At 35.8% G+C, this 10,723-nt stretch overlaps 1 long non-coding RNA gene across 1 annotated transcript; it reads right to left on the bottom strand.

Moving 5' to 3' along the window:
- Positions 1–6,613: 6,613 nt before the first annotated feature.
- Positions 6,614–9,859, bottom strand: LOC141633307 (uncharacterized). The gene is made up of 3 exons (XR_012538082.1): positions 9,767–9,859; positions 8,152–8,231; positions 6,614–6,901 (listed from the first exon to the last, which is right to left on the bottom strand). It is a non-coding gene; the product is annotated as an uncharacterized LOC141633307 (long non-coding RNA).
- Positions 9,860–10,723: the final 864 nt, after the last annotated feature.

The raw sequence follows: 10,723 nt of genomic DNA, 5'->3' as shown, positions 1-10,723 counted from the left end.
ATTCTCCTTCATCATCTTCTCAAGGAGTTCATTCATTTTATGCATTCGATCCTCAAGAGTATCACCACTTATCACCATGACTGAAGCGACGCTAGGAGTTGATGTTTCTTTCTTCTTTGGCGACGCCTTGGATGTGCAGGGGGAAGCCTTTTTTTCAGCCTTAACACTTCTACCCTCCTCGCGTGAAGGAGATGAGGCAGCCAAGAGTGCTGTAGCGGCAGCAGCTATGGAGGCGACAGAGAACTTGCGCGGCCTAGTTGGGACATGTGCGGAGCGTAGCGCGGCAAAGAAGCAGATTGTGCGGCCTTCTTCGCCATTCCTCTTGTGGAGATGCTAGCGATCGCGTAGCGAGGGAGGTAGCAAAGACAATGGGGTACCCTGGGATATCTGCGTAGGTCTTCTTGGATGGACTGGAGGAGGTGCTTTGCTTGGTAGACATCTTCTTGTTTTGGTAGACTTGAATAAAATAGCAGTAGAGATGAGAGGTAGAGATTTTCACGTCGGGTTCACCAAATTTTGTAACAACAAATTTTGTATAACGATAACTGAAATACAAAACAAGGAAATAATTAAATTTTATTAATAAATATCAATAAGTACGTGTACAATCTCTAATGTATCCTCTGATTCTAATATGCTGTAAAGGGTACGTGTACGAGGTACACGTGAGGGGTGCGCGTGTAGACAAATTTAATTGCTCTACGCGCGATGTAAATTTTATTTCTTGAGAGGGTCGCGATGACTTGAATCTCTCTTGAAGGTTTGAACTTGTGATTGAATCTTCAACGCAGCGCACGATTTGATGTGCTTGTTGATCGCTTGCAATGATTTTGTGAGAGAGAATTTGTAGGAATTTGTACCTTGTTCTCTCTAGTTCCTTTGCAATTATGAATTTTTCAACCCCTTGAATGAATGAGGATAGCTCTATTTATAGAGTTTCAAACCTCCTTGTTGGACTTTGATGGTCACAAGCCCATTTGTGGGTTTATTAGCAACCTTGGCCCAAGTTTGATTCTTTCTGGGTTTAGTGATCCGAATAACTCCTTTTATAATCCGAATCGGCCCATACTTCATTTAATCGGGACAAATTAACTAAATTAAGTTAAAATTTCGTATTAACTCAAAATAATTAATTTATTTTATTTATTCGACACATTAATAAATTTTCTGTGCCTACAAATTGGTATTTCATTTAATCGTAGACACCGAAATTTTATATTTTTGGTATCTATTTATTTTAACAAAAGTCTTTAGTATTTAGAGATAATTATCAATAAATATTGTTATAATATCTTAGATATTTTAGAAATATTTATCTTGCCCTCTAAGCCAGCTACAACTATAAATACTGACTACAATATCTAGGGTTAAAAGAGAGCGGAGATGGATTAAGTCTCAAACGACCCCGTCTTCCTACTACCATATTGTAGGTAGGATGGAATAAGTCACAAAAATACCCCATTTTTTCTCCATACGAGATTAAGTCGATAAGATCCTCGTAGCCATCAAAACCCTAAATCCCTTAGAGATGGAATCAAGAGAGTTACGAAAATTGTAACCTTCAATCTTTCAATAATAAAACTTTTGTTTTCCATATTATTTGTTCCTCTTTATTTATTATTGCAGGTTTAATTTTTTATGGTTAACAAATTGGCACGCCCGGTGGGACCATTTTCGCTCTTCATCTCCATTCTCCAAGGGTCAAATTCAGTAGCAGTTTCGAGATCAAGTTGCAACCGACATCAAAGTCTCTACAACCAGTCTCGAGGGGGCATTTGTAGACACCGAAATTTTATATTTTTGGTATCTATTTATTTTAACAAAAGTCTTTAGTATTTAGAGATAATTATCAATAAATATTGTTATAATATCTTAGATATTTTAGAAATATTTATCTTGCCCTCTAAGCCAGCTACAACTATAAATACAGCTACAATATCTAGGGTTAAAAAGAGAGCATATGGATTAAGTCTCAAACGACCCCGTCTTCCTACTACCATATTGTAGGTAGGATGAAATAAGTCACAAAAAGACCCCATCTTTTCTCCATACGAGATTAAGTCGATAAGACCCTCGTCGCCCTATCAACACCTTAAATCCCTTAGAAATGGAATCAAGAGAGTTACAAAAATTGTAACCTTCAATCTTTCAATAATAAAACTTTTGTTTTCCATATTATTTGTTCCTCTTTATTTATTATTGCAGGTTTAATTTTTTATGGTTTACACATAGTTTGCTTAATTAATTTTTTTTTATAAATTTACAGGTTACTAGACCCACGGCCGCCGCTATAATGTTTCAAAAGACATTCCGGATTTAAATATACCACAACCTATGAATTCTCCACAGGTAAGCAACCTTTGTTTCTACAACTATATTGTTATCGTAGTTTGTTTAACTATCTTTTTATAAATTTTCAGGTCACTAGGCCCACGACCGCCGCTACTAATGTTTTAAAAGATATTCCATATTTAAACATACCACATTATATGTCGTCTCCACAAGTAAGTAATACTATTTAATAAATGTTTTGTTTAAAATTGTATTAAATTTAATTGCTAAATTCGACAGGGAACCAAACATACGTCACTTTTTTCTTGTCCATATGCGGTTCCTAATTTCATGGTCCAGTGGATAATTGACTGGGTGGATGTCGATCGCGATGGGAACTATGGGTATTGAGCGGTTGCTCAAGAGATTTATGGTGATGAACATAGGTGGCCAACAGTTAGACATGAAATGTTAGATAAGATTATATGGAGGCGAAATGGAGGTCGATAAATTGATTAAGAGAATTTCATGGTGGAAAAGAGATGAAGATGCACCAGTGATACATTGGATGAATGCCGATATGTGATTCTGTAACACCCCCATACACCAAGGTGCCTTAACAAGACCAACCTAGTACATGGAGATGCTACCATCTCGGTTACCCGAGGTATAGTAATCAAAGTAGACCATAAAGAAACGTACTTTAAGTAATAAAGTTTAATGTGTGTACAAAAAAACCAAACTGAAAGTAAAATACACTGTCTCAAAACTGAAATCCAACTAAAGCAAAAGTGTCATAACAAAACAGCGGAAGACTAAAGACTTTGACACGTCGTGACTCCATCTCCAGCTAGATCTCACGCGTACTTCAAAGAAATACCTGCTAATCAACTGCTCACCATCCCCGAATGGATCACCACAGTTTTCAAAACATTTAAACGGGGTCAGTTACTGCATAAACAAAATAAGAAATCACAACATCCAATTACACATAAATTCCTTTCACTCCATCTCATCACCAATCATCTGACTACACACTAAAGTGTGTAGTCCTGCCAGAATACCCATAGCAACAGATATTCCTCGCCGCCAGTGGGGACCGCAGCCGTACCACCTAAGCCCCGCTCAACACCATAGAGCGAGCGAATAACCCATGTTCATAAATGTTCACATCCCCCTTTGTGACGGAAATCACAAGGAGCGAATCAAGGGCGTGAAGCCACTCCCGCAAGTGAGTCCACTCAGCCGAGGTCGCACCTCGCGAACCACAGACAAACAAAACAACCAATATACAATACCGATATAACATGCCAAATCCAAAGTATGATAAGAATATCATGCCAATCATACAATCATGCCATCTTATATTATTTACGCAGTCAACTGAGTAGGGAAATCCTACCTGAGACGGAATCACGAACAATCAACGCAGCAGATCAAAAACCCTCCTCTACGAAATCACCTCCTATAATCAATAATCACGTAATCACAAATCTATCACATAATACTCCCGAAACCCCCCAAATCACCCAATTAGGGTTTAAACAAAACTTTAACTATAAGACATAACAACAATATAGAAATCTTACCCACAATATGACGATCACAAAGGTATGACAATCTCCGAAATCCGACAATCCTAGCCTTGATTTGACAGCAAAGAGTGAAGAGAATTGAACGTCGTTGTTTTCTTTTGTAAAAGGTTTAGAGAACAAAAGTAAAAAGTAAAAGTAAACTGTCGAAATAACTTTATATAGCTCTCCACGCTTACTATCAAATCCGGCCGAAAAACTGTAAAACCCGACTTACTCGATCGAGTAACTAACGTACTCGATCGAGTACCCGATACTCGATCGAGTTGCCCTTAGTCGATCGAGTAACTACGAAGAAGAACACTGTCCAGAATGATAAGTGCATAATTTACCTATATTTTATGTAATTATTCCCTGTAATTTTATACTAATTTACGGCATTTTTAGCACGATTGAGAATATATTTCTTTCCTTTGCGGTTTACTATGACTTGTGTATTTATTTGCAGGAAAGTCTATTTAATGGTCCAAATTGCTGACAAGTTAAGCAGGCAGGTTAAAGATGGAGTAGTCAGCTAAGTTATTGGGCTATTTCCACTAAGATAAGAATCGTGGACTCAAAAGCAAAGGAAGAAATCAAGTAGCCTGGTTTTAGAAGCTCATGCACTATATCTCATACGTTTATTTTTAGTAGGGCAAATAATTAGCTAGGTTGTGTGGAAAGAGGGGGTATAAATAGATTTTAGGTTGTTTGCTACACGAGAGGAGAATTAGTGGAAGTTGTAGATTTTCATTAGCTTTATCGCTTTTTTTCTGCAATTTAAGATGCGTTTCGGGACCGGTCATGTTCTTCCCTTTTTAATATAATTCAAGACTAAGTTTTTCTTTCCCTTCTTCTTATTTTAGTTATGCATTCTATTATTAATTCTAGTTGCTTATTTCGATTTATGAGTAGCTAATTTATTAATCTAAGGTGAATGGGAATCTAGGTTGTTAGAAGGGGGATTAATTAATGAATTGATAGTTAAATTGCTTATTCGTTGTTGTTCAATTTATTGTTCTTCATCTAGTTAGTTAATTACTGGCTAGAGTTAATTGACTAGTATAACGAATTGAGACTTTCACCGATTGGATTAGAATCAATATAGGCTGCGATAACTGAATAGAGATAATTTAATGATAGCGATAACATGTTAAATTATACCTAAAGGAATATTGAATCGACTGATCATATAACCTTAAAAAATGTAATTAGCTCTGTTAATGAATTAAATCTGACCCCATCTAGTGAACTCGATCCCTAGACTCTTTTAATATATTTGAATTCATCTTTATTTACCTCGTAATTAGTTTTAGAAATCAACCAAACTTCCAAGAAATTGTTACCTTAAAACGAACTAAAACATTAGCAAACTAGATTATTACCGCCTCTCTGTGAATACGATACCCTGCTTACCGCTAGCTATATTTGTTAGTAGTATTATAGGATTACTTTGATTTAGGGGATACGACTTTACCCTTGTCAAATTTGGCGCCGTTGTCTGGGAGACAACACTTTTCTGTTTGTTTTTACTTAGTTTGTCTTTTGTCTCAGGGAACTTTAGTTATTATTCATATTTTTCTGTGGTAGTTATTCATATATCCTTACTGAAGAGGATTTAGTGGATGATTTGTAGAAAGAGTTTTCTAGCGAGTTCCTTGTTTTAAGCTAATTGTATTGCGAACCATGTTCAGAGGTTTTTGTAGTTGATTCTTGGGAAGCTCAAGTGGATGCTATAGAAACTGCACTTTTAGGTAATGGATAAGACTATACTCTGAGTCATGAGGTAGGTATGTATGAGAATCCTCAAAACCAATTTTATGAGCGGCCTCACGATTGATTATGTGAGAATACTTCAGTTGGAGATCCTAATGAAGTACGATGGGATGATTACAATGATGAATTTTGCCCTTCGAAAGAGTCTCGTATTTCTCCACCACATGGGTCATTAATGCTCATCCCTGAATCTTTGTTTGACGTACATCATCAACCTTCATTGCTAGCTTTAACACACTCAAATAATAAGGAGTCTTATGATGATATAAAAATTAAAGTAGAACACATAGACTCGGACAAAATCTTGCTGCATGTTAATATCTCTATTGTCTACTCAATTGCTTGTCTCACCAACTACTTTTATGTTCACTTTTCTGAATTTCATGGCAGAAATTTTGGTCGACTTTTAAGAGTATTGTCGGCTTCCGCTCTTAATTAATCAGTGGCAAGCTCAAGACTATAAACAAGCGCTTGCAACCCAAAATTCCTTCTCCATATTAATATAATAATTATTATTATTTCTTTAATTCTTGTTTTTGTTTGTAGGAATAATAAACGAGAACAGGAAAGCCAGAGGCTATTTACTGTAAAGGATGATACGAGAATTATAATTGATATTGATGATTAAACTGATTACAAATTACATGTATTTATACTAGATGGAGAGAATTACTAAAACCTAAATTAGAGCTAACAAATACTACAATTAAGGAGTACAAGTTGACTATAAGACTAACAAATGTACATAATAATAGGAGATAAATATGGGATGTTATACTAGCTTTTAGGCGTTGGACTTGGTTGAGTAACAACCTCATATGTGGACTTTAACCGCGAAAGTGGCAATTGAAACCCTTAAGTTTAACTAAAGGTGAAATTAAGCCCCCTAAGTTTCATATGTAGCAATTAACCCCCTTAAGTTTAACAAAGGGTGAAATTCAACCCCTTTCAATTTCTCCTCAAAATCTCATGAGAAAATCAACTATTACCTTATACACTCAGATTTTTATACGTATAAAAATAAGTATACAATTAAATTATACATGACTATTCAACTACTTCAAATACTGATATACACAATGGGAAAAAAAAACCTAAGTTACATACAGATGATATTAAGATTAAGATACACAATATATACATCAGAGGAAATCTAAATCTCTTTCTTCTTCTCCTTCAATGTCGACTTCTTTTACTCAAGGTAAATTTGCAGTTACTTTCTTACTTTTACTTTGAAATTCTGATGTGCAGTCAGTTGTGTGCTCTTGTGTGCTTGAATATCTCTGTGTACAATTAGGGTTAAGAAACAACAAATTCATAAGTATGATTATAGGATAATTTACCTACGAGTTATGCATTTCATTAAAGCTAAATTACTCGCTACATAGAAAAAATACAAGAAAACAATTTAGAATAGTTGTGGCTAAATGATACGTTGCTAAAACAGGCTAAATGATATATTTATTGCTAAAATACTCCAAACACTTGAACAAATTTTGAGATATTGTTTTATACTTTTGTTGATAGATGATACCTCTGCAAATATCGTTACTTGCAATTGTAATTATGGGGGAAACTTATCGGCCATAGATAACACTATTGAGTATGTGGGTGGATCGTCTGTTCAGTACACCTTGGATATCTTTGAGTTAACTTTAAAAAGAGTAGAAGACATGGCTGAGAAGATTTATGGTCACCGAGACTCAATATGTTTTTATCTCGTTAAAGGAGTGGGTATGCAACTATTATGCGATGTAGAAACCATAGAGGAGTTGCAAGTGGAAGGGGCTAAACATGGGGCTATTGAACTGTATTTTGATGGGGAGCCTCTCGAAGATATGAATGTGGGGGCTGATTTCTCGAATGAGATTAATCCACAAAGCAATTCTCAAGTGCAAGTAAGGGTTACTAATAATATAGAGAGAATTGAGAATGTTAGTGGAGATTCTGATGATGAGGAAATATGTTGGAGTGAGCCCGAAGAGGTTATTCATGACCAAGAAGCGGGTAGTAGTGATGAAGAATTTATCGACGCACAAGAAAAAAAAAAACCGGATTTCCATGAGAAATAACTCGGGTAAAAATCGAACACCGAGCATAAGGAAGTAAGAGATCGAGGGTCAAAGGAGTAAAGGATGATTCTTGGGGTAAAGATGAAGATGATTATGAGGTAATTTGCCAGCCAATGATTATGCGAAAGAGATTCGGATGACGAAGGCCCTTTGAGCATAAGCGATGACGAGGAGAATATTGAAATTCATGACAAAGCTCAGTGGCCTATGTATGATCATAACACACCATTCGGGTCGGTAAACTTTGAACTAGGGCAATTATTTGACAAAGTAGACGTGCTTAGAAAAGCACTAATTTACTACAGCTGTCAAACAAACAAAGCATGGAACTACTGCCATAATGAACCAACAAGGGTGCTCGTAAAGTGCAAAGCTTATCCAAGATGCAAATGGAAAATAAGCGCCAGATATACAAAAGAGTATGGATGCTTGCAAATACGATTTATCAAAGACGTTCATACCTGTGCGCCAACTAAGATCAATAAAAGGGCCAATGCTAATTTTTTTGCTGAAGAATACCAAGATAAGCTCCTTAAACATCCTACATGGAAATTGAAAATGTTCATGAAAGACGTCGAAGACACATATGGTGTAAAAATTGATAGATGGCAAGCTTCTCGTGCTAAAAAAAATGCATTGTCCGCTTGTGCAAAGGTAGTACAAAAACAATATGGTTCCCTTAGAAATTATATGCATGAATTGACGAGATCCAATAAGGGTACTAGTGTTTTTTTAGCCCTGAAGCCTCATATATCACGCTCAATTCCTCAATTTCATATGTTCTATATAAGCTTTCTTTCTATAAGGAAAGGATTCATGGATGGTTGTAGAAGAATACTTGGTTTAGATGGCGCCTTTCTCAAAGGTTATTGTAAAGGCGAGCTATTATGTGCCACTGCTAGGGATGCTAACAATCAAATGTTCCCCGTCGCATGGGCTGTAGTAGAATCAGAATCTAAAGAGAGTTGGTCTTGGTTTCTTAGACATCTTATAGAGGATCTACAAATTCAAACTGGTGAAAATTGGACTTTATTATCTGATCAACAAAAGGTACGCTTGTGGTATCTTATCTTTTTTTTTATCTCATACAAATTGATATATTTTCTAGGTAATACTATTAAAATTTTATTCAAAAATGAAACCAGGGTCTGTTGCCTGCAATTGCTGACTTGTTACCTGAAGTCGAGCATAGATTATGCGCACGACACATTTTCACTAACTGGATTAAGGTTGTTAAAGGTGCTCCTTTACATAATCTATTTTGGAAAGCCGTGAAATCATACACAGAGGAAGGTTTCAATTACGCAATGAGCGAGTTACAACAACAAAGTCCAAAAGCACATCTAGAAATGCGTTCAAGAGATGTTACAAGATTTTGTAGATGCTTCTATAAAAGATGGGCGTGTACAGGGGTTACTTGCAATAATATGGCAGAGACTTTCAACTCATGGATCCTTGAAGCTAGAGAAAAACCTATTTTAACCATGCTAGAAGAAATAAGGCGTAAGGTTATGTGTAGAATGGTGGAGAAGAAAAAACAAGCTGCTAAATGTAAGGGCATTGTTACACCTAGAGTTCTAGCAACAATAAATGATCACATGCAAGCTACAAGGAACTGGAATGCTATAGAAGCGGGTGAAAATGTGTATGAAGTAGCACATGTTCACAATAGTATGCTCACATTTGCAGTGAAGCTACATGAAAGAGTTTGTACTTGTAGATATTGGGATATAAATGGGATTCCTTGTGAACATGCAACGCAGACAATTTGCTCAAAGAATGAAAATCCAGAGAGCTATGTGTCATTTTGGTATAGTAAGGAAGCTTATGAGACATCATATACATTATCTTTGGAGCCATTAAATGGCCAAAGCATGTGGCAGGAAATTGATGGAGGAGAAATTTTACCAAGTGATCCAAGAGTCAAGTACGGACGGCCTCCGAACAAAAGGAAAAGAGCATACGGGGAACGCAAGAGCAAGACAAATACATATAGAATTCCAAAAGGCGGAAAACAACTATGCTCTAATTGTAAGGAACCAGGTCATAAGAGTCGCACATGCAAATATAAGGTACCTGTGAATCCGTCACAAAGCAACCAAAGCTGAATCCCGCTTTAATCTCCATTTGCCACAGATGTTGCTGTTGGCACGTTTTTTTTTTTTTTTTTTTTTTTTTTTTGCAATCAAAACTGAATTCCGCTTTAATCTCCATTTTTCGTAAATGTTGCATTTGGCACGTTTTTTTCCTAGATTGATGAAAATTGATATGTGTATGAGACATGGAAGGATTTCTTCAATTAGCATACCAATTCATGTACTGGTTTCTTAACATTTTGCTAGTATTATTAGTGCTCCATTATTACCCTTTTCTTATCTAAACAAATTTACAGTGGGATAGAATTATGGCAGGAGTTTGGGATTTAGCAAACAAACTCTAGAAAATGGCTGCTTCAAATTTACAAAGTCGATTAAATTAACAATATTAACTAAACATAACACCAATTTTTATTTAAGATCGTCTTAACTTAAGATGACTCTCACTTGTTAAGACGGTCTCAAACAAGACTAACTAAAAGAAGAAAGGGGAAAAGAGATCTTACTCTTGTACGAACTATTCTTTGAGCTATGATCTATCACATGCATCTTCAATTGTTGATCAAACATCAAATTGTATTCCACAACTTTTTTGCCCAATTCATGATGCCATGGCAGAGAATGTAAAGTGATGATTACTTCATCAAGTAATTGAAAACTAAAGATACGAGTTTTTCTCTGCGGTTTTTTTTATCCTACACTTCTATTGATTGAGATTTGTAGTTAAACAATCAAGCTCAAGAAATTAATTGGTGTTTAGCAGAGAAATGAGGGAGATGGAGATGTAGAACTTTAGAAAGAATGAGTTTAGTCAAACTCAGTTAGACTTAGAGGATAAAAGAGGAAAGTGCTGCAGTGTATGTGTCGTATACTTTAATTGTATACTTATTTTTATACGTATAAAAATCTGAGTGTATAAGGTAATAGTTGATTTTCT

The sequence above is a fragment of the Silene latifolia genome, chromosome Y, assembly GCF_048544455.1.
Source record: "Silene latifolia isolate original U9 population chromosome Y, ASM4854445v1, whole genome shotgun sequence".
In the NCBI taxonomy this organism is placed as follows: domain Eukaryota; kingdom Viridiplantae; phylum Streptophyta; class Magnoliopsida; order Caryophyllales; family Caryophyllaceae; genus Silene; species Silene latifolia.
This window is presented reverse-complemented; position numbering and strand designations above follow the sequence as displayed.